This window comes from Balaenoptera physalus (genome assembly GCF_965194825.1).
Source record: "Balaenoptera physalus genome assembly, chromosome: 20".
Lineage (NCBI taxonomy): Eukaryota > Metazoa > Chordata > Mammalia > Artiodactyla > Balaenopteridae > Balaenoptera > Balaenoptera physalus.
Genome location: NC_138901.1, coordinates 55,192,749 through 55,215,444, shown reverse-complemented (window position 1 = coordinate 55,215,444; position 22,696 = coordinate 55,192,749). Strand labels below are relative to the sequence as shown.

Sequence of the window (22,696 nt, the reverse complement as noted above, 5' to 3'; positions counted from 1 at the left end):
TACTTTTCTTAGGTTTGTTAGTGGTATTGTGATTATGTAGAAAAATGTCCTTCATCTTAGGAGATAATGCTGAAGAGTTTAGAGGTGAGGGGCGATGCTGTCTGCAACTTTTATGTGATCCAACAACAAAAAAATGTGTATAGATATAAATGTATTGATTATAGAGACATACGTGCATGTGTAAATACACGTCTACACGTAGATACAGACGTAGTTACAGAGATAAAAACTCACATGGCAAAGGTTAATTGGTCAATCCATGGAAAGGTTATATACTGTACTGTTCTTTCAGCTTTTCTGCAGGTTTAAAATTTTTCAAAATAACAAGTTGAGGGGAAAATTTTTTTGACAATTTAAATTTGTACTTTATTTTTGCATAAATGGTATAACCATCCATAATAATTACCTCTTTTTAAATTTAATTTTTATTTTATATTGAGGTATAGTTGATTTACAATGTTGTGTTAGTTTCAGGTGTACAGCAGAGTGGTTCAGTTATACATGTATCCATTCTTTTTCAGATTCTTTTCCCATATAGGTTATTACAGAATATTGAGTAGAGTTCCCTGTGCTGTACAGTAGGTCCTTGTTGGTTATCTATTTTATATATAGTAGTGTGTGTATGTTAATCCCAACGTCCTAATTTATTCTCCACCCCCCCCCCCCCCCGCCACCACTTTCCCCTTTGGTAACCAAAGTCTTGGTTTTGAAGTCTGTGAGTCTGTTTCTCTTTTGTAAATAAGTTCATTTGTATCATCTTCCTAAATTCCACATGTAAGTGATATATGATATTTGTCTTTCTCTGTCTGACTTCACTTAGAATGATAATCTCTAGGTCCATCCATGTTGCTGCAAATGGCATTATTTCATTTCTTTTTATGGCTGAGTAATATTCCATTGTATATATGTACCACATCTTCTTTATCCATTCCTCTGTCAATGGACATTTAGGTTGCTTCCATGTCTGGCTGTTGTAAATAGTGCTGCAGTGAACATTGGAGTGCATGTATCTTGTTTTTGTTTTTTTCTACGTGTGTGTGTGTGTGTGTTTGTGTGTGTGTATGTGTGTGTGTTTATTTCCTTTGTTAAGTATCACATGCCATTTTTTTTTCTTATCAGTCATCAATTTTATACACATCAGTGTATACATGTCAATCCCAATTGCCCAATTCAGCACACCCCCACCCCACCGCGGTTTCCCCTTGGTGTCCATACGTTTGTTCTCTACATCTGTGTCTCAACTTCTGCCCTGCAAACCGGTTCATCTGTACCATTTTTCTAGGTTCCACATACATGCGTTAATATACGATATTTGTTTTTCTCTTTCTGACTTACTTCACTCTGTATGACAGTCTCTAGATCCATCCACGTCTCAACAAATGACTCAGTTTCGTTCCTTTTTATGGCTGAGTAATATTCCATTGTATATATGTACCGCAACTTCTTTATCCATTCGTCTGTCGATGGGCATTTAGGTTGCTTCCATGACCTGGCTATTGTAAATAGTGCTGCAGTGAACATTGGGGTGGATGTGTCTTTTTGAATTACGGTTTTCTCTGGGTATATGCCCAGTAGTGGGATTGCTGGGTCCTATGGTAGTTCTATTTTTAGTTTTTTAAGGAACCTCCATATTATTCTCCATAGTGGCTGTTTCAATTTACATTCCCACCAACAGTGCAAGAGGGTTCCCTTTTCTCCATACCCTTTCCAGCATTTGTTGTTTGTAGATTTTATGATGATGCCCATTCTAACTGGTGTGAGGTGATACCTCATTGTAGTTTTGATTTGCATTTCTCTAATAATTAGTGATGTTGAGCAGCTTTTCATGTGCTTCTTGGCCATCTGTATATCTTCTTTGGAGAAATGTCTATTTAGGTCCTCTGCCCATTTTTGGATTGGGTTGTTTGTTTCTTTAATATTGAGCTGCCTGAGCTGTTTATATATTTTGGAGATTAATCCTTTGTCCGTTGATTCGTTTGCAAATATTTTCTCCCATTCTGAGGGTTGTCTTTTCATCTTGTTTATGGTTTCCTTTGCTGTGCAAAAACTTTTAAGTTTCATTAGGTCCCATGTGTTTATTTTTTTGTTCTTATTTCCATTACTCTAGGAGGTGGATCAAAAAAGATCTTGCTGTGATTTATGTCAAAGAGTGTTCTTCCTATGTTTTCCTCTAAGAGTTTTATAGTGTCCGGTCTTACATTTAGGTCTCGAATCCATTTTGAGTTTATTTTTGTGTATGCTGTTAGGTAATATTCTAATTTCATTCTTTTACATGTAGCTGTCCAGTTTTCCCAGCACCACTTATTGAAGAGACTGTCTTTTCTCCATTGTATATCTTTGCCTCCTTTGTCATAGATTAGTTGACCATAGGTGTGTGGGTTTATCTCTGGGCTTTCTATCTTGTTCCAATGATCTATGTTTCTGTTTTTGTGCCAGTACCATATTGTCTTGATTACTGTAGCTTTGTAGTATAGTCTGAAGTCAGGGAGTCTGATTCCTCCAGCTCCGTTTTTTTCCCTCAATACCGCTTTGGCTACTCAGGGTTTTTGTGTCTCCATACAAATTTTAAGATTTTTTGTTCTTCTTCTGTAAAAAATGCCACTGGTAATTTGATAGGGATTGCATTGAATCTGTAGATTGCTTTGGGTAGTATAGTCATTTTCACAATATTGATTCTTCCAATCCAAGAACATGGTATATCTCTCCATCTGTTGGTATCATCTTTAATTTCTTTCATCAGTGTCTTATAGTTTTCTGCATACAGGTCTTTTGTCTCCCTAGGTAGGTTTATTCCTAGGTATTTTATTCTTTTTGTTGCAATGGTAAATGGGAGTGTTTCCTTAATTTCTCTTTCGGATTTTTCATCATTAGTGTATAGGAATGCAGGAGATTTCTGTGCATTAATTTTGTATCCTGCAACTTTACCAAATTCATTGATTAGCTCTAGTAGTTTTCTGGTGGTCTCTTTAGGATTCTCTATGTATAGTATCATGTCATCTGCAAACAGTGACAGTTTTACTTCTTCTTTTCCAATTTGGATTCCTTTTATTTCTTTTTCTTCTCTGATTGCCATGGCTAGGACTTCCAAAACTATGTTGAATAATAGTGGTGAGAGTGGACATCCTTGTCTCGTTCCTGATCTTAGAGGAAATGCTCTCAGTTTTTCACCATTGAGAATGATGTTTGCTGTGGGTTTGTCGTATGTGGCCTTTATTATGTTGAGGTAGGTTCCCTCTATGCCCACTTTCTGGAGCGTTTTTATCATAAATGGGTGTTGAATTTTGTCAAAAGCTTTTTCTGCATCTATTGAGATGATCATCTGGTTTTTATTCTTCAGTTTGTTAATATGGTGTATCACATTGATTGATTTGCATATACTGAAGAATCCTTGCATCCCTGAGATAAATCCCACTTGATCGTGGTGTATGATCCTTTTAATGTGTTGTTGGATTCTGTTTGCTAGTATTTTGTTGAGGATTTTTGCATCTATATTCATCAGTGATATTGGTCTGTAATTTTCTTTTTTTGTAGTATCTTTGTCTGGTTTTGGTATCAGGGTGATGGTGGCTTCGTAAAATGAGTTTGGGAGTGTTTCTTCCTCTGCAATTTTTTGGAAGAGTTTGAGAAGGATGCGTGTTAGCTCTTCTCTAAATGTTTGTTAGAATTTACCTGTGAAGCCATCTGGTCCTGGACTTATGTTTGTTGGAAGATTTTTAATCACAGTTTCTATTTCATGACTTGTGATTGGTCTGTTCATATTTTCTATTTCTTCCTGGTTCAGTCTTGGAAGGTTATACCTTCCTGAGAATTTGTCCATTTCTTCCAGATTGTCCGTTTTATTGGCATAGCGTTGCTTGTAGTAGTCTCTTAGGATGATTTGTATTTCTGCCATGTCTATTGTAACTTCTCCTTTTTCATTTCTAATTTTATTGATTTGAGTCCTCTCCCTCTTTTTCTTGATGAGTCTGGCTAATGGTTTATCAATTTTGTTTATCTTCTCAAAGAACCAGCTTTTAGTTTTATTGATCTTTGCAATTGTTTTCTTTGTTTCTATTTCATTTATTTCTGCTCTGATCTTTATGATTTCATTCCTTCTGCTAACTTTGGGCTTTGTTTGTTCTTCTTTCTCTAGTTCCTTTAGGTGTAAGGTTAGATTGTTTACTTGAGATTTTTCTTGTTTCTTGAGGTAGGCTTGTATTGCTATAACTTCCCTCTTAGAACTGCTTTTGCTGCATCCCATAGGTTTTGAATCGTCGTGTTTTCATTGTCATTTGTCTCTAGGTATTTTTTGATTTCCTCTTTGATATCTTCAGTGATCTCTTGGTTATTTAGTAGCGTGTTGTTTAGCCTCCAAGTGTTTGTATTTTTTACGTTTTTTTCCCTGTAATTGATTTTTAATCTCATAGCGTTGTGGTCAGAAAAGATGCTTGATATGATTTCAATTTTCTTAAATTTACTGAGGCTTGATTTGTGACCCAAGATGTGATCTCTCCTGGAGAATGTTCTGTGCGCACTTGAGAAGAAAGTGTAATCTGCTGTTTTTGGATGGAATGTCCTATAAATATCAATTAAATCTATCTGGTCTATTGTGTCTTTTAAAGCTTGGGTTTCCTTATTAATTTTCTGTTTGGATTATCTGTCCATTGGTGTAGGTGAGGTGTTAAAGTCCCCCACTATTATTGTGTTACTGTGGATGTCCTCTTTTATAGCTGTTAGCAAGTTGCCTTATGTATTGAGGTGCTCCTATGTTGGGTGCATATATATTTATAATTGTTATATCTTCTTCTTGGCTTGATCCCTTGATCATTATGTAGTGTCCTTCCTTGTCTCTTGTAACATTCTTTATTTTAAAGTCTATTTTATCTGATATGAGTATTGCTACTCCAGCTTTCTTTTGATTTCCATTTGCATGGAATATCTTTTTCCATCCCCTCACTTTCAGTCTGTATGTGTCCCTAGGTCTGAAGTGGGTCTCTTGTAGACAGCATATATATGGGTCTTGTTTTTGTATCCATTCAGCAAGCCTGTGTCTTTTGGTTGGAGCACTTAATCCATTCCCTTTTAAGGTAATTATCAATATGTATGTTCCTATGACCATTTTCTTAATTGTTTTGGGTTTGTTTGTGTAGGTCCTTTTCTTCTCTTGTGTTTCCCACTTAGAGAAGTTCCTTTAGCATTTGTTGTAGGGCTGGTTTGCTGGTGCTGAATTCTTTTAGCTTTTGCTTGTCTGTAAAGCTTTTGATTTCTTCATCGAATCTGAATGAGATCCTTGCCGGGTAGAGTAATCTTGGTTGTAGGTTCTTCCCTTTCATCATTTTAAGTATGTCATGCCACTCCCTTCTGGCTTGTAGAGTTTCTGCTGAGAAATCAGCTGTTAACCTTATGGGAGTTCCCTTGTATGTTATTTGTCGTTTTTCCCTTGCTGCTTTCAATAATTTTTCTTTGTCTTTAATTTTTGCCAGTTTGATTACTATGTGTCTTGGTGTGTTTCTCCTTGGGTTTATCCTGTATGGGACTGTCTGCGCTTCCTGGACTTGGGTGGCTATTTCCTTTCCCATGTTAGGGAAGTTTTCAACTATAATCTCTTCAAATATTTTCTCTGGTCCTTTCTCTCTCTCTTCTCCTTCTGGGACCCCTATAATGCGAATGTTGTTGCATTTAATGTTGTCCCAGAGGTCTCTTAGGCTGTCTTCATTTCTTTTCATTCTTTTTTCTTTAGTCTGTTCTGCAACAGTGAATTCCACCATTCTGTCTTCCAGGTCACTTATCCGTTCTTCTGCCTCAGTTATTCTGCTATTGACTCCTTCTAGTGTATTTTTCATTTCAGCTATTGTATTGTTCATCTCTGTTTGTTTGTTCTTTAATTCTTCTAGGTCTTTGTTAAACACTTCTTGAATCTTCTCGATCTTTGCCTCCATTCTTATTCCGAGGTCCTGGATCATCTTCACTATCATTATTCTGAATTCATTTTCTGGAAGGCTGCCTATCTCCACTTCATTTAGTTGTTTTTCTGGGGTTTTATCTTGTTCCTTCATCTGGTACATAGCCCTCTGCCTTTTCATCTTGTCTATCTTTCTGTGAATGTGGTTTTTGTTCCACAAGCTGCAGGATTGTAGTTCTTCTTGCTTCTGCTGTCTGCCCTCTCCCTGCTTTTTGAATAGGAATGAGTATGTTATCCTATGCCTAGCCCACCACTGTATGTTGGGGGAGCGAGGCAGATGACTTTCTCTTTAGTCCACAGGTCTTCAGAAGAAGAGGCATTTCACTGGAGAAACTGTACTTAAGAATATATACTTGAGGGACTTCCCTGGTGACGCAGTGGTTAAGAATCTGCCTGCCAGTGCAGGGGACACAGGTTCGATCCCTGGTCCAGGAAGATCCCAAACGCCACGGAGCAACTAAGCCTGTGCGCCACAACTACTGAGCCTGTGCTCTACAGCCCGTGTGCCACAACTACTGAGCCTGTGTGCCACAACTACTGAAACCCCTGCGCCTAGGGCCTGTGCTCCGCAACAAGAGAAACCCCCAAAATGAGAAGCCCATGCACCACAATGAAGAGTAGCCCCCGCTTGCCACAACTAGAGAAAGCCCATGCACAGCAATGAAGACCCAACGCAGCCAAAAATTAAAAAATAAATACATAAATTTATTAAAAATAAAATAGAATATATGCTTGAGAAACCTCATCTATACCTGGACCTGATTTAGATGATGAAATTCTGGACTTCAGGCTGATGCTATAATGGGATTAGACTTTGGGGTGCCCTGACAGGGGATGAGTGTATTTGGCATGTGGAAGGAATATGAATCGTTGGGGGCCAGAGGGCATACAGTGGTAGCCAGTCTCCAAAACAGTCCCCAGGGACCCACAACTCATGGTATTCATGCCCTTGCATAGTCTCCTCCCAAACTGTATCAAGGTTGGTCTTTGTAACCAATAGACTATGGCAGAAGTGATGGTATATGACTTCTGAAGCTAAAAGACATCTCCCTCTCTCTCTCCCCTTCTCTCCTTCTCTCTGTGTCTCTTCAGCTGCTTTTCTGGGAGAAGTCAGCTGTTATGTCATGAGGACAATTAAGAAACTCTGTAGGACTTCCCTGGTGGCGCAGTGGTTAAGAATCCGCCTGCCAATGAAGGGCACACAGTTTCGAGCCCTGGTCTGTGAAGATCCCACATGCCACAGAACGGCTAAGCCTGTACGCCATAACTGCTGAGCCTGTGCTCTAGAGCCCACGAGCCACAACTACTGAAGCCCGCACACCTAGAGCCTGTGCTCCGCAACAAGAGAAGCCACCGCAATGAGAAGCCCTCGCACCACAATGAAGAGTAGCTCCCACTCACCGCAACTAGAGGAAGCCTGAAGACCCAACGCAGCCAAAAATAAATAAATAAATAAATTTATTAAAAAAAAAAAAAGAAAAGAAACTCTATGGAGCACTCCACATGGCAATAAACTGAGCTCTCCTGCCACAAGCCAGTGAAAAACAGACCTCCAGCCAACAGCCATGTGAGTGAGTTCCTCCAGCCCCAGTTAAGCCTTAAGATGACTACAGCCCCAGCCAACACCTTGACTGAAACCTCATGAGAGACCTGAGCTAGAACCACCTGACTCTCAGAAATTGTATGAGGTAATAAGTGTTTGTTGCCCTAAGCCACTGAGGTAATGATAATGTAGCAATAAATAACTCATATGGTCCACATACTTATTTTCTGAATCCCCAAACTCATAAGCTTATGTAAAGCCAGAAAGTATTCATGATGAACTGGCCACTTACAAAATTAGTCCTTACTCATATACATTCCTCCCTTATTAGCACCAGCTACCAACCTTGCCCATCTAGTTGGCTGCAGAGTGAAACTCCAAGTGTTGAAAAAGATAGAAGACTGAACCAAGTCCATGGAAGTGCTATTAGAAAACTGATCAATCAGCAAAGCAATTAACAAATAACATTGATGTAGTAAGAAGGGCCACCCATGTGAGATATTTCAGACAGGGGCTAAGCAGAGTTTTAGGGCAAACAGTCAGTAGGTGACCCGTTGGCTGCAATCAAAGGTACAGGCATGGCTTGTCTTTTCCCACAGCCATCATCTATGCACAGGAGTCATTCCCTATCCCTTTACGTCCAGGCTTTTGGAACTCAAAAATCCAAAACTGAGGCTCCAGTATAGTAGGGCCAGCTGAAATTGTGGAAGGAAGTATAAGGACCTTAACATATGTTAACAGTGTATTTTACAAGTGTTATTCCATCAAAGTGGGACCCAGCTGTGTAATTTTTTAAAAAATATCCTCAAGGTTTTTGTTTATCTATTTATTTTATTATTTATTTATTTATTTTTAGCTGCATGGGGTCTTTGTTGCTGCATGCGGGCTTTTCTCTAGTTGCGACGAGCGGGGGCTACTCTTCGTTGCGGCACGCAGGCTTCTCATTTTGGGGGCTTCTATTGTTGCGGAGCATGGGCTCTCGGCTCACGGGCTTCAGTAGTTGTGGCACGTGGGCTTCAGTAGTTGTGGCTTGCGGGCTCTAGAGTGCAGGCTCAGTAGCTGTGGCGCACGGGCTTAGTTGCTCTGCGGCATGTGCGATCTTCCCAGACCAGGGCTCTAACCTGTGCCGCTGCATTTGCAGGAGGATTCTTAACCACTGAGCCACCAGGGAAGTCCCCCAGCTGTGTAATTTAATTCATTATAAATATTGCTCCTAACTGTCGTGGAGAAATGTAGCAGGATATGGGAGGGCAAAGAGATTGCTGAGTGCTCTGTGCTGCATGATGTATTTCCTCCATTAAACCTTCTGGACCTTTCATAAATGTTATGAAATATTTGATGTGATGTGATCTGATGTGAACCGAATTTTGCATCTAAGTTTATTCAATGACCATTCAGAGACACAATGTTGGGAGCTGGGATTAGAGGCCAGAGTTATAGTGAGACTACTAGTCTGAAGACTTCCACAGAAATTTGTGGAACCTTGTGGATTTCTCTAGGCCATGAAAATTTGCATTCCCACCAGTGGGGAAATAAACAAAGATCGCCCATATGAGAGCAAACAGAGGTTGTTTACTCAGAGCTTACTATATGGCAAGGGAGTCAGCCAGTATCACTTGTGTTTGGCAGGCGGGGTAGCTCAAAAGCTTTACAATGGAAAAAAGGGATGGCTTCAGGTATTTCCTGATTGGAGGCTGTTGGCCTTGCAAAGGCTGTAGGCCCGAGCTAACTAGAAGTGGGGCATCCTATGTGATTGGTTAAGGGAGCCCGTAGTATATCTTTCTCTGGTTGGTCCTAAATTGGAAGCAGGGGCAAAAATTAGGGAAGCTGGCGGTTATTGACGAAGTCCTGACCGTTTGGGGCCAACTACTGCAGAGGTTGTGGGTTGGCTTTCTAGACTGGTTGCTTCAGAGGTGTGGTTTAAGGTCTCTGGCTGGTTGCTCCAGTGGTTGTAGGTCATGGCTCTGTTTCTTTATATGATTCTGGCCATTGTCCTTTTGTGGATTCAGCCTCTCACTAGCAATGTATGAGAGTTCCAGTTGCTGTGCATCTTTGCCAGTACAGCTTAGGGGAGACAGGGTGACTTGTGGCGGGGGAGTGTTGGCCATTCTAGTAGGTGTATAGAAGTATGCCATTGTGCTTTTAATTTACATTTTGCTAATGACTAATTATAATGAGCATCTGTTCATGTCCTTATTTGACACTTGTATATCTTTTTTGGGGAAGTATCTTTTCAAACATTTTTTATTGAGTTTCTTGTTTTCTCATTGTTGTTTTGGGAGTAATTTATGTATTCTAGATATAAGGCCTTTTAAGGTATGTGATTTGCAAATACTTTCTCCCAACAAGTAAGGTCTCAGGAAGTGAGGATGTCTTTTCATCTCTTAACAGTGTTTTCAGCAGAGAAGAAGTTTTTAATTATGAGGAGGTAAACTTTATTTTTCTCTTTTACAGATTGTGTTTGCCTGTGCCTAACAAAAGGTCATAAAGATTCTCTCCTATGTTTTCTTCTAGAAGTTTTACTCTTTCATTTTTTTTTTTTTTTTTTGGCCACACCACGTGGCTTGCAGGATCTTAGTTCCCTGACCAGGGATTGAACCTGGGCCCATGGCAGTGAAAGTGCCAAGTCCTAAGCACTGGACCACCAGGGAATTCCTATTTTTTCACATTTTATATTTAGGTCTGTGATCTATTCCAAGTTAATTTTTGTATGAAGTGTGAGGAATGGGCCAAGGTTGATTTTTTTTTTTTTTTTTTTTACCTGTGGATTGCATATGGAAATGGTGTTCCAGCACCTCTTCTTGAAAGGTATTTTTTTCTCAATTGAATTGCCTTTGCATCTTTGCCAAAACTCAGCTAACCATATTTGTGTCTATTTTTGGACAACCTATTTTATTCTATGATCTTATCTTTCAGCCAATACCACACTGACTTGATTACTGCAGCTTAATAGAAAGTCTTGAAATCAAGTAGCATGAGTCTTGAAACTTTGTTCTTCATTCCCAAAACTGTTTTAGCTATTCTATTTCCTTTTTCCTTTTGCTATACGTTTTAGAATCTGCTTATTGATACTGACAAAAATTACTAACAAAAATTTCTGCTGTTCTTTTAAATTGGGATTGCATGAATCTATAGATATATTGAGGAGAATTGATATTTAACATTATTGAGTCTTCCAATCCATGAACAAAGTATATCTCTCCATTTATTTGGTCTGCTTTGATTTCTTTCATTAGTATTCTATAGATTCCAGCATACAGATCATGTACATATTTTGTTAGATTTATACCTACTAAGTATTTCTTTTTTCTGGTGTGGTTGCAAATTGTTCTTTTTTTTTTTTTTTTTTTTTTTTAATAAGTCTAGTTAACATCCATCACCACACAGCTACATTTCTTTTTCCTTGTGATGAGAGCTTTTTTTTTTTTTTTTTTAAATTTATTTATTTTTATATTTATGGCTGTGTTGGGTCTTCGTTTCTGTGCGAGGGCTTTCTCTAGTTGCGGCGAGTGGGGGCCACTCTTCATCGCGGTGCGCGGGCCTCTCACTGTCGCGGCCTCTCTTGTTGCGGAGCACAGGCTCCAGACGCACAGGCTCAGCAATTGTGGCTCACAGGCCTAGTCGCTCCGTGGCATATGGGATCTTCCCAGACCAGGGCTCGAACCCGTGTCCCCTGCATTGGCAGGCAAATTCTCAACCACTGCGCCACCTGGGAAGCCCGCAAATTGTTCTTTCTTATTTCACATTCCAATTGTTCATTGCTACTATATAGACATACAATTAACTTTTGTATATTGATCATGCATCGTGCAGTCTTGAAAGGCATACTTATTAGTTGCAGGAGCTTTTTTGTAGATTCTTTGAATTTTCTATGTAGATAATCATATCGAATGGAAATGAGGACAATTTTATTTCTTCCTTTCCAATCAGTGTATCTTTTATTTATTTTCTTGCATTGTTGCACTGGCTAAAACTTCCAGTGATGTTGAATAGGAGCAGTGAGAATGGACAACTTTCACTTGTGCCTGATGTTGGGGAAAAGCATTCATTATTTCATGATTAAATATGATGTTAGTTGTAGGTTTTCAACTTCATCAGGTTGAGGAAGTTCCCTTCTATTCATATTTTGCTGATTGTTATCATGAATGGATATCGTCACATGCCTTTTCTTCATGTATTGAGATGATCACATGAATTTTTTTCTTTACTCTTAAGATGGTAAATTTCATTGATTGATTTTCAACTGTATATACCAGCCTTGCATTCCCAGGATGAACTCCTCTTGGATGTGATTATTACATTTTTTACATGCTGCTGAATTCGATTTGATAATGTATTGTTATAGATTTTCCCCTCTGTGTTCATGGAGGACATTGGTTTGCAGTTTTTCTTTCTTGTTATGTCTTTGAAACTGAGGGCAATCATCAGTTAGATCCATTAAACTTGTAAACTGCCTTCACTGATCAGGCTCACTTTAATTGTTTTTGCAAAAATTTGCATGTCCTCCAAGCATCACGTAGCCTAAACAATAAGGTGTTTGCCCAAGTTGTTTTTTCAGAAACTTGGAGTCAGCTGTGTCCAGTTCCAGCTTGAGCTAGTTAAGACTGATTGGAACTACCGATCCCCTACCTGGGCATGTGCGAATGTCCGATAACCTTTTGAAGTCAGAGGGCCAGGAGCTCCACCCTGAGAACATGCTGTCGCTGCCACTTTCTGGACATGTGTCCCATGAAGAAGCATGTGGGTTCATTGCACCTGCGCAGAACAATTGTTTCACCTTTTTGTTAGCTCCAATCACCTTTCTCCATGCTCCCCATGCTCCCCACCCACCAGCTTTATCCTATAAATACCCTGAGCCTCTTGCATTCAGGGAGGCGGGTTTGAGATTTGTTCTCTTCGCTTGGCTGCCCTGTGAATAAGTCCTTCCTCTGCTGCAAACCTCGGCATCTCAGTGTTTGGCTTGCTGTGCGTCGGAGAACGAACCTGGTTCAACATCTTTACCTGGCTTCAGTAATACGGTAAGGCTGGCCTCATCAAATGAAATGGGAAGTATTCTCCCCTCTTCTGTTTTCCAAAGATATTGTGTAGAACTGGTATTATTTCTCCCCCAAAATGTTTGGTAGCAGAACTGTCTGTACCTGGAGTTTTTGTTGTTGGAAGGTTTTTAACTATAAATTCAATTTCTTTGATATATGTAATATTGTGATTTTTAATAAGAAATATGTATTTGGTCTTCATCCCCATTTCTGGCACAGAGCTTCTAGAACGCTTGGAATTTCCTAAGTGATGAGAGCAATAACGTGTTTTTTGCTATGTTAATAAGGTGACTTTTTTGGATAGCACCTAAGGATGGGAGCTGGTCGCTGGAGAAGCTGACTATGTAATTAGAGTGTTGGAATTTCCATCCAACTCACCTGACCTCTGGGGAGGGGAGAGGGGCTGGAGGTTGGATCAATCACCAAACGCTAATGATTTAATCGACTGTGGCTGTTACCAAGCCAAACTTTGCTCACCTGTGTGCAATAAAGCCAGTCCACTGACACCAGGTTGTGGTGAAGGAAAGTGCAGCATTTATTGTTAAGGCCAAACAAGGAGTCCAGGCCACTAATTCTCAAAAGACCCAAACTCCCTGTTGGATTTCAGGGAAGGGTTTTTAAAGATAGGGTAAAGGAGAGGGTTGTGAGATGCATGATCAACTCGTGGACACTCTTCTGACTGGTTGGTGGTGAGGTAATTGGGAGTCAGCATCATTAAGCTTCTGGTTCCAACCTGTCTGAGGTCTGTGTGCTTGTGGTCAGCGTGCAGTTAACTTCTTCCACCTGGTGGGGGTTTCAGTATCTGCAAAACGGCTCAAGGATATGCCTCAGAATACTGTCTAGCCCTTGAGGAGGTACTAAAGGTCCTTGACTTTGTTTAATGGGTAAACTATTATTATTTTGTCTTGCTTAACTGTTTTCCTCTGTCTCTGCATTTTCTCACTTCTGATTAAATTTGTTCTTTGGAACTCAGGGAAGGCCTAGGCAGCTAAAGATTTTCTACAAACAAGAGGCAGGTGGAGGACATGGCGGGGGGTGGGGTGCGGAATCTGTCATGGGAAGACCCCATAAGGTCCTGCTCAGTCACAGTCCCCCCTTTTCTTTGATCCTCCTCAATCTTGAGGGAGAACATGTGTGGGACAAGAAAAGGAATAAAGTTTTGGATAGAGAGGCTAATCATAAACTCGGCAGAGGAACTTGGTTTTAGGGGGACTCAGTTTCATGACTATGTAATGAAGCCTCCATAAAAACCCAAAAGGATCGAGAGAGCTTCCGGGTTAGTGAACACATAGAGATTTGGGGAGAGTGGTACATTCAGAGGGAGCCTGGAAGCTCTGAGCCCTTTCCCCATACCTTCCCCTATGCATCTCTTCTAGCTGGCTGTTCCTGAGTAATGTCCTTTTACAATAAACCAGTGGTCTAGTAAGTAAAATGTTTCTCTGAGTTCTATGAGCCTCTCTAGCAAGTTAATTGAATCCAAGGAGGGCGTCGTTGGAACCTCCCATCTATAGCCAGTTGGTTAGAAGCACAATTGATAACCTGGACTTGCAACTAGCATCTGAAGTGTGTGTGTGTGGGTAGGTGGGTAAGTGTGTGCACACATGTGTGCATGGGGGCGGGGGTGGGGTGCATGGGGGCAGGGGGGTACGTGGGGAGAGGCAGTCTTGTAAGACTGAACTTTCGGGAGTTCCTTAGTGGTCCAGTGGTTAGGACTCCACACTTTCACTGCCATAGGCCTGGGTTTGATCCCTGGTCAGGGAACTAAGATCCCACAAGTGTGGCCAAAAAAAAAAAAAAAAAAAAGACTGAACTCTTAACATGTGGGATCTGATGCTATCTCCAGGTAGATAGTGTCAGAATTGTATTGAATTTTAGGACACCCAGCTAGTGTCGGAGAATTGTCGATATGGAAAAACCCTCCCACCCCCATGCTGGAATTGGGTCCAGAACCCTCTTTAATATAGAACTATTCAAGTTATCTATTTCTTCTTGAGTTTTGGTAGTTCAAGTCTTTCAAGTAGTTAGTCCATTTCATCTGAGTTGTCAAATACATGGTATAATTGTTCATAATATTCCTTTATTATCCTTTTAATGTGAGTAGAGTCTATAGTGATCTCTCCATTTCCATTTCTGATATTGGCAGTTTGTCACTTGTCTCTTTTTCTTGGTCATGACTAGAGGTTTGTTGATTTATTGATCTTTGCATAGAACCAGCTCTTGGTTTCACTGATTTTTTTTTTCTATTTTTGATTTCACTGATTTCTGCTCTTTATTATTTCCTTCCTTCTGCTTGTTTTGGGTTTAATTTGCTCTTTTTCATTTTCTAAATGCAAAGCTAGATTTTTTTTTAATTTGAGAGCTTTCATCTTTTCTAATATAAGTATTTAATGCTACAATTTCCCTTCAGGCACTTGTGACCTGGAGCCGTGAGACTCAATTGTGCCCACCTCTTCCCAACCTTGTGTTCAGTGATGTCACCTTGAAATCAGCTGGAGTGGGAGTATTTACACCACAGAAGTCAGAAATACTATGCACTAGGGCGTCTTCCCCCTTCCAGAGAGCCTATTATTAAACAGTTACTAGCAACCAATGCCGCTAAGCACTGCTCTAATGCCTCATAGAGGTTTTGATATGTTGTATTTTTGTTTCTTTTATTTTCTAATTTCCATTGAGATAGTTTTCCTGACTCATGAACAATTTACAAGTGTGTTTCAATTTCCAAATATTTGGGGGATTTTTCAGATATCTTTCTGTTGCAGATTTCTAGTTTAATTCCATTATGGTCAGAGACGTGCTTTGTATGATTTTCAATTATTTTAAATTTGTTAAGGTTTCTTGCATGGCCCAAAATATAATCCGTCTTGGTGAATTTTCAGTGTGTACATGGAAAGTGTTGTTCTGATGCTGTTCTGATACCTAATTGGCGTGTTCTATAAATGTCAATTAGGTCAAGTTGGTTAATGGTGTTGTTCAGGTCTTCTATATCCTTGCTGACTTTCTGTGTTCTCCTGATTTGCGTGTTCTGTTGATTATGGAGAGGGGAGTAGGTGAAATTTCCAAGTATAATTGTCGATTTGTCCATTTATCCTTTCAGTTGTATCAGTTTTCTCTTCACTGTATTTTGCATCCTTGTTCTTAGGTGCATATACATTTAGGATTGTTACGAATTCTTGTTGGGATGACCTTTTTTTTTCATTCTGTAATGTCTCTCTTTTATTCCTGATAACACTGCTTGATGTGAAGTCTAGTTTGTCTAATGTTAATATACCCATTCCATTCATTTTTCAATTGAAGTATAGTTGATTTACGGTGTTGTGTTAGTTTCAGGTGTACAACAAAGTGATTCAGTTTTTTTTTCAGATTATTTTCCATTATAGGTTATGACAAGATATTGAATATAATTCCCTGTGCTATACAGTAAATTTTTGTTGCTTATCTATTTTATGGATAGTAGTTTGGATCTGTTAATCCCATACTCCTAATTTATCCCTCCCCACCTCCCTTTACCCTTTGGTAACCGTAAGTTTGTTTTCTATGTTGTGAGTCTGTTTGTTTTGTATATAGATTCATTTGTATTATTTTTAGGTTCCACATATAAGTGATATCATATAATATTTGTCTTTCTCTGTCTGGCTTCACTAAGTATAACCTTCTCTAGGTCCATCCATGTTGCTGCTAATGGCAATATCTCATTCATTTTTGTGGCTGAGTAATATTCCATTGTATGTATATGTACCACATCTTCTTAAGCCAATCATCTGGGCACTTGGGTTGTTTCCATGTCTTGGCTATTGTAAATAGTGCTGCTGTGAACATTGAGATGCATGTATCCTTTCGAATTAAGAGTTTTTGTCTTTTCTGGATATATACCCAGGAATGGGATTGCTGGATCATATGGTGGCTCTATTTTTAGTTTAAGGAACCTCCATAGTGTTCTCCATAGTGGGTGCACCAATTTACATTCCCACCAACAGTGTAGGAGGGTTCCCTTTTCTCCACATCCTCTCCAGCATTTAATATTTGTAGACTTTTTGATGATGGCCATTCTGACCAGTATGAGGTAATACCTCATTGTGGTTTTGATTTGCATTTCTCTTATCATTAGTGACATTGAGCATCTTTTCATGTGCCTGTTGGCCATCTGTATCTCTTCTTTGGAGAAATGTCTGCTTAGGTCTTCAGCCCATTTTTTGATTGAGTTTTTTTGGGGGTGTGTGTGTGTGTGTGTGTTGGTTTTTTTTCTTTTGCTATTCTTTCTTCTACTGGTATTTTCATTGCATATGTTTTTCAACTCTTATCTTTAACCTATTTATATCATTATATTTAAAGTGGATTTGTTATAAGCAGAATACACTTGGACCTTGATTCATCCAATCTGATCATCTGTCTTTAATTGGAGTGTTTAACCATTTACTTTTTTTTTTCCACCACACAGCTTGTGGGATCTTAGCTCCCTGACCAGGGATCGAACCCAGGCCCTCCACAGTGAGAGCGTGAAGTCTCAACCACTGGACTGCCAGGGATATACATCTGATATAATTATTTACATCTGATATAATTATTAATTATATCTGATATAATTTACAGCTGATATAATTTACATCTGATATAATTATTAATATGGTTGAATTCAAGTCTACCATTTTATTTTCTGTGTTTTATGTTTTCTTCCCCCTTTTCTGTTTACTTTTGGGTTATTTGAGTATTTATTATTGCATCTTAATTTACCTATTGGCTTTGGGGCTATATGACTTTGTTTTTCAGGAGTTGCTCTGGGAATTATGATATACATACTTAACCTTTCACAGTAGACTGAGAGTTAATATTGTTACCACCCGAAGTAAAATATAGAAGCCTTACAACCATATAGGTTAGGTCCCTTCATCCACTTTTATGTTATACTTGTCATATACATTACATCTACATACATGGAACACCCCACTAGACAAATGTACTAATTTTTGCTTTAAACAGTTAATACAGGATCTTCCCTGTTGGTCCAGTGGGTAAGACTCCATGCTCTCAATGCAGGGTGGCCCGGGTTCAATCCCTAGTCAGGGAACTAGATCCCACATGCATGCCGCAACTAAGAAGTCTGCGTGCCGCAACTAAAAAGATCCCACATGCTGCAACTAAAAGATCCCGTGTGTTGCAACTAAGACCTGGCACAGCCAAAATAAATAAAATAAATAAATGAAAATTTAAAAATAAATAAACAGGTAATACGTATTTTAAGTAACTTAAAAGGAGAAAAATAGAAAAATATATTACCCAGATATATACAATTTCTGTTGCTTTTCCTTTATTCCTGAAGTTACAGGTTTCCCTCTGGTATCATTTTCCTTCAGCCTAAAACTTCCTTTACCGTTTCTTATAGAACAGGTCTGATGACAACAAATTCTCATAGTTTTCCTCCATCTAAATGTCTTCACTTTGTCATCATTCCTGACATATGTTTTCACTGGAAATAGAATTCTGGGTAGACAGTTCTTTTCTTTAAACTCTTTAAAGATGTCATTCAGCTGTCTTCTAGCTTCTTTGCTTCTAGTGAGAAATTCACAATCATGCGTATTGTTCCTCTTCTATATGTAATGAGCCCTTGTTCTCTGGTTACTTTAAAGAAGCTTTGGTTTTTAATCTTTGATTTTCAGTAATTTGACTCTTGCCTGGGCATGGTTTTATTGAGTTCATTCCGTTCAGGGTTTGCTGAACTCTTTGAATCTGTAAATTTATGTCTTTCATTAAATTTGGAGAGTTTTCATCCATTATTTCTTGAGATATATTTTATGCATCAAATGTTTTCTTCTCTGTCTGTGGGACTTCAATGATATGAATGTTAGAACTGTTGATATTGTCCCACAGTTCACTAAGGCTCTATTCATTGGTTTTTTTTTTTAATCTTTTTTCCTTTATGTTCATCAGATTGGAAAATGTGTGACTGTTCATTGACTCTTTTCTGCCACCTCCATTCCACTGTTGAGCTCCTCCAGTGAATTTTTTATTTCAGATATTGAATCTTTCCATTCTAAAATTTCCATTTTGGGACTTCCCTGGCAGTCCAGTGATTAAGACTCTGCGCTTCCACTGCAGGGGGCATGGGTTCGATCCCTGGTTGGAGAAATAAGATGCTGCATGCCATGCAGTGCAACAATAAATAAATAAATAAATGAACTAAACGGAAATATTTATTTATTTATATCTCTGTTCTTCTTCTGAGAACCTCTCCATTCAGCATCTTTTCCTCATAAAGCATGGTTATAACAGCTGCTCTCAAGTCTTTGTCTGATAATTCTAATATCTGAGTCATCTTAGAGCTGGCTTCTGTTGATTGTCTTTCACTTGAGAATTGGTCCTATTTGCCAGATTCTTTTTATGTCAAGCAAGTTCGGATTGAATCCTGGACATTTTGAATTTTATGTTGTGAGACTCTAAGTCCTGTCAAAATCCTTTGGAAAATGTTGATGTTTGTTTGTTCTGATTTAGCAGATAATTGGCCTGGTTAGATTCAGACATCAAGCTCTGTCTCACCTTCTGTGCCCTGTGGTTTCAGTGTTAAGTGTTTTCCAAACCTTTGCTGTGGTGCCTTGGGTCTGTCCCACACATGAATGTCTCTTAGTCTGGGACTTGGGTGGTAGTTTATATCATAACTCAGTTCTCAGCCTTGGCTATGCTCCTTTAGGTCTGTTCCATGCATGTACAGCTCCGAGATTAACCCAGGATTTGTGTAAATTCATACACAGAATTAGGATTTCCTTTCTATAGCCTCTCCAGTACTTTCCTTACTCTCTCCAACCTCCAGGGATCTATTTTTTCCAGTCCTCCTGCTTGAAAGAAGGGGTTTCTCTTCAAGTTTTTGTCACCAGTGCTGCCACACAGTTCCTCATGGCTGGGGCTACCCCCAGTGCAAAGTGGTGAGAGAAAAAGAGGAAAAAATAATGGAGATTCACCCCTACAGTCTTGGACCACAGGGTCTCCTTTTTCTGGTTCCTCTGGCCATCAAGGTGAGTTTTCTCTCAGTTTTATATGCTGCCCCCACTGCTGTACACTCTGTGACTTGGGCCACCCTTGAGCCAGAACCAAGAGAGAAAAAGAGGGAGTCACCACCAGACTCCCAAGCTGTAGGAGCCCCTTCTCTTAGTTCTCTGGCCAGAAAGATAGGGTTTCTCTCTGTGTTTTCACTGCTGCTCCCTGCTGTGCAATCCCCCACTGAGGTCACTCTCAGGTCAAAGCCAGGAGATAAAAGAATAAAATAATCATGGTAACTCACCCCAGTTACATGTGATTCTTCAAGTTTTGGCTCTCCTCCCAATCTGCATGCCAGCCTTAACTTTACAGACTCAAGTAGTTAGTTGCATCTTGTATTTTATTCACAGTTCTTAGTTGTAATCAGTGGGAAAGATAGGCTGTTTTGTGCTTACCAGAAGTCACTGTTGAATTTTAATATACATGTGCAATAGATGAATGCTGAAGACGTTGCCATGGAGTGCAGTGATGGGGCCAGCAACACAGGTGGTAAAAGAAGCGAGGGTTGGACTTCCCTGGTGGCACAGTGGTTAAGAATCTGCCTGCCAATGCAGGGGACACGGGTTCGAGCCCTGGTCCAGGAAGATCCCACATGCCGCGGAGCAACTAAGCCCATGCACCACAACTACTGAGGCTGCGCTCTAGAGCCCTTGAGCCACAATTACTGAGCCCACGTGCCATAACTACTGAAACTCACGTGCCTAGAGCTCATGCTCTGGAACAAGAGAAGCCACTGCAATGAGAAGCCTGTACACCACAACGAAGAGTAGACCCCCACTCGCTGCAACTGGAGAAAGCCCATGCACAGCAACGAAGACCCAACACAGCCAAAAATAAATAAATAAATAAAATTTTTTAAAAAAGCGAGGGTAGGAAGCAAGATTTATCGGATACACTGCAAGGGAGCAGCAGGCAAGATCAAGAGAGGGTCTGCACGGGGGGAGAGAAACTGGGCTTCTTTTATGGTCCCTTCTGGTCAACCTTGGGTTAATGTTCCACCCATATGGTGATTAGGGCTGGGTATGTCGTAACTCAGTCATCCTGGAATGCCCACTGCTTGTGGCTGCTGGTAATTTTCCATTGGGGGATGATGCGATTGCCTTATCTTGAAATGACCTCCCCTGCCTAAGGTGACTGTTCTATTGTTAAGCTCCACATTTCCCCCCTGACAGATCAGCAAAGTCAGATCATTGACATCTGGGCAACGACATCATCTCGGGCTACTTCATGCTGAGAAGGGGCAACTTGGGATCCCGGTTGGCTTTGCTGATCGGCCATGGGGCTATGGGATTTTGTGTGAGTAGAAATTCTGGGAGTCCTGTTCAAGAGTAGTCAACTGTATTGATTGTAGAGGTTGGAATCCTTGTCTTATCACCATTTGTACCTTGATGGAATGAAGTCTATTGGAGACAAAATGAACAAGTAAATTAAACAAAGGTGGCCCTGCCAGGAGAAGGATAAAGAGGGATTTATGTGGGAAAAGGAATCTGGTGTGAAGAGTGCCATGAGGGCCGGTGGGTCTCAAGAAAGCGCAAATGAGCCTGTAGTTTAGACATAATGTCTTGGCCCAGAAGGGGGATAGGGCAGGGAGGCAAGACCAGAAAGGAATGAGTAAAAAGGTGTGTGTCTATCATGCAAGTCAAGGGAGGTGTAGAATGGGCCGCTTGTGGTTTGCCGTCAGTGCTGGTGAGGGAGATCAAGGACGGAGAGGTTGGACCAGAAAAAGGGGTCAGCGCGGAATATGTGGCCCCTGTATCCATGAGGAAAGTAATTTTGGTCCCTGCCACATCAAGGGTCACCCAGGGCTCTTCCATAGAGATGGAAAACATGGGAGCCTATATAACCCCTGGACCCTGTCAGTCCTGCAACAGGAGAGGTTCCTCATATGGCTCTTTGTGGTCCAGGAAAAGCATCAAGGGCATTTGTCCCTGGGGAGGGGCTCTTGGAGCTCGGGGGCCTCCCAGTGGTGCATGGGGCCTTTGGGTGGAGGATGGCCCTCCCCCTTGAGGGAGAGGGGGACAGTCCGTTTCCAGTGGCCACTTTGCTTGCCGTTAGGGCTTGTAGCCCTGAGGCCTAGAACATTCCCGACTGAAGTGCTCTGGTTGGCCGCAGCAGGAGCAGGAACGGGCCGGGGCGGCTGTCCCCTTTGATTGGCTGGGGTGAGCCACGGGAGTGCCCAAAATGGACAGGGAACTAACAATCGCGGCTGCATATATTGGGCCTGCCATTTATCTTTCATCTTCCTGTTTAGCCCTCTGGGCTCTCAAGGCCTCCTCCCAGTTATTAAAGACCTTAAAGGCTGTATCCAATAGGACAGCAAAGGGAGTTTGGGGTCCCTGTTCAAGTTTTTGGAGTTTTTGTCTGATATCAGATGAAGCTTGGCTGATAAAGTGAATGGCCAGAATAGCTAGTCCCTCTGGGCTTACATGGTCCTGAATGGGTGTGGGGAGGCGAGAGGACGTCGGGGTAGGGAGGAGGAGTGGTGGGAGGGGAACAGGTGGCAGAGGAGTGCAGGAGAGATTGAAGGAGGGGTCGTGGACAATATCGGTGTCAGGCCTAAGAGCAGAATTTGGAGAGACACATGAGACCACTTTGTCATATTTTGGGGTTTTGTGACAGGGCCATGAAGCCCTGAATGTCGGGGACCTCAGAGTCCTTCCCAAGTTTACGACAAAAGAGATAAAGCTGCAGGATAGTGTTATAGTTTAGGGATCAATCGAGGGGCCAGACCTCCTGATCTAGCAATGAATATTAGCCGTTTCTTTTTGAGAGTTTGGGGATCAAATTTAGTCCAGTTTTTAAAAATACATCCCAAAGGTGACTCAGCAGGAATAGAGGGTGTTAGACCCATATTGGATCGTAACCAAACACAGCATCTGCCCAAAAGTTGTCCCTAGAGGGAGATGGGCCTCTGTAGTGTCCGCAAGGGACCTGAGGTTGCGCTCTAGACTGGGGCGCCACCTCCCCCCACAGAATAGAGGACCTCTGCAGGCATGCTCTGTCTGACAGAGGCCTCCTGACACCCAGCCAACAGGTGTCGGGCCTTAAGGGTGAACAGCCCAAGAGGAGGGAGTGGAAAGTGGTCTCGGGCCAGCCGAGAAGGGAAACTCGCTGGTTTTGTGGTGACTCGACTGGTTTGAAGTACCTGGAGAT

The 22,696-nt window shown here is 40.8% G+C and overlaps 1 long non-coding RNA gene across 4 annotated transcripts in view; it reads left to right on the top strand.

Moving 5' to 3' along the window:
• The window catches only part of LOC309649899, a 309,487-nt gene that overhangs the window by 262,203 nt on the left and 24,588 nt on the right, over positions 1 to 22,696 (top strand). For all 4 annotated transcript variants that reach the window (XR_014257347.1, XR_014257348.1, XR_014257349.1 and 1 more), the window contains one exon: positions 7,034 to 7,629. This is a non-coding gene — a long non-coding RNA (uncharacterized lncRNA). The remainder of the gene's footprint in view (positions 1 to 7,033; positions 7,630 to 22,696) is intronic.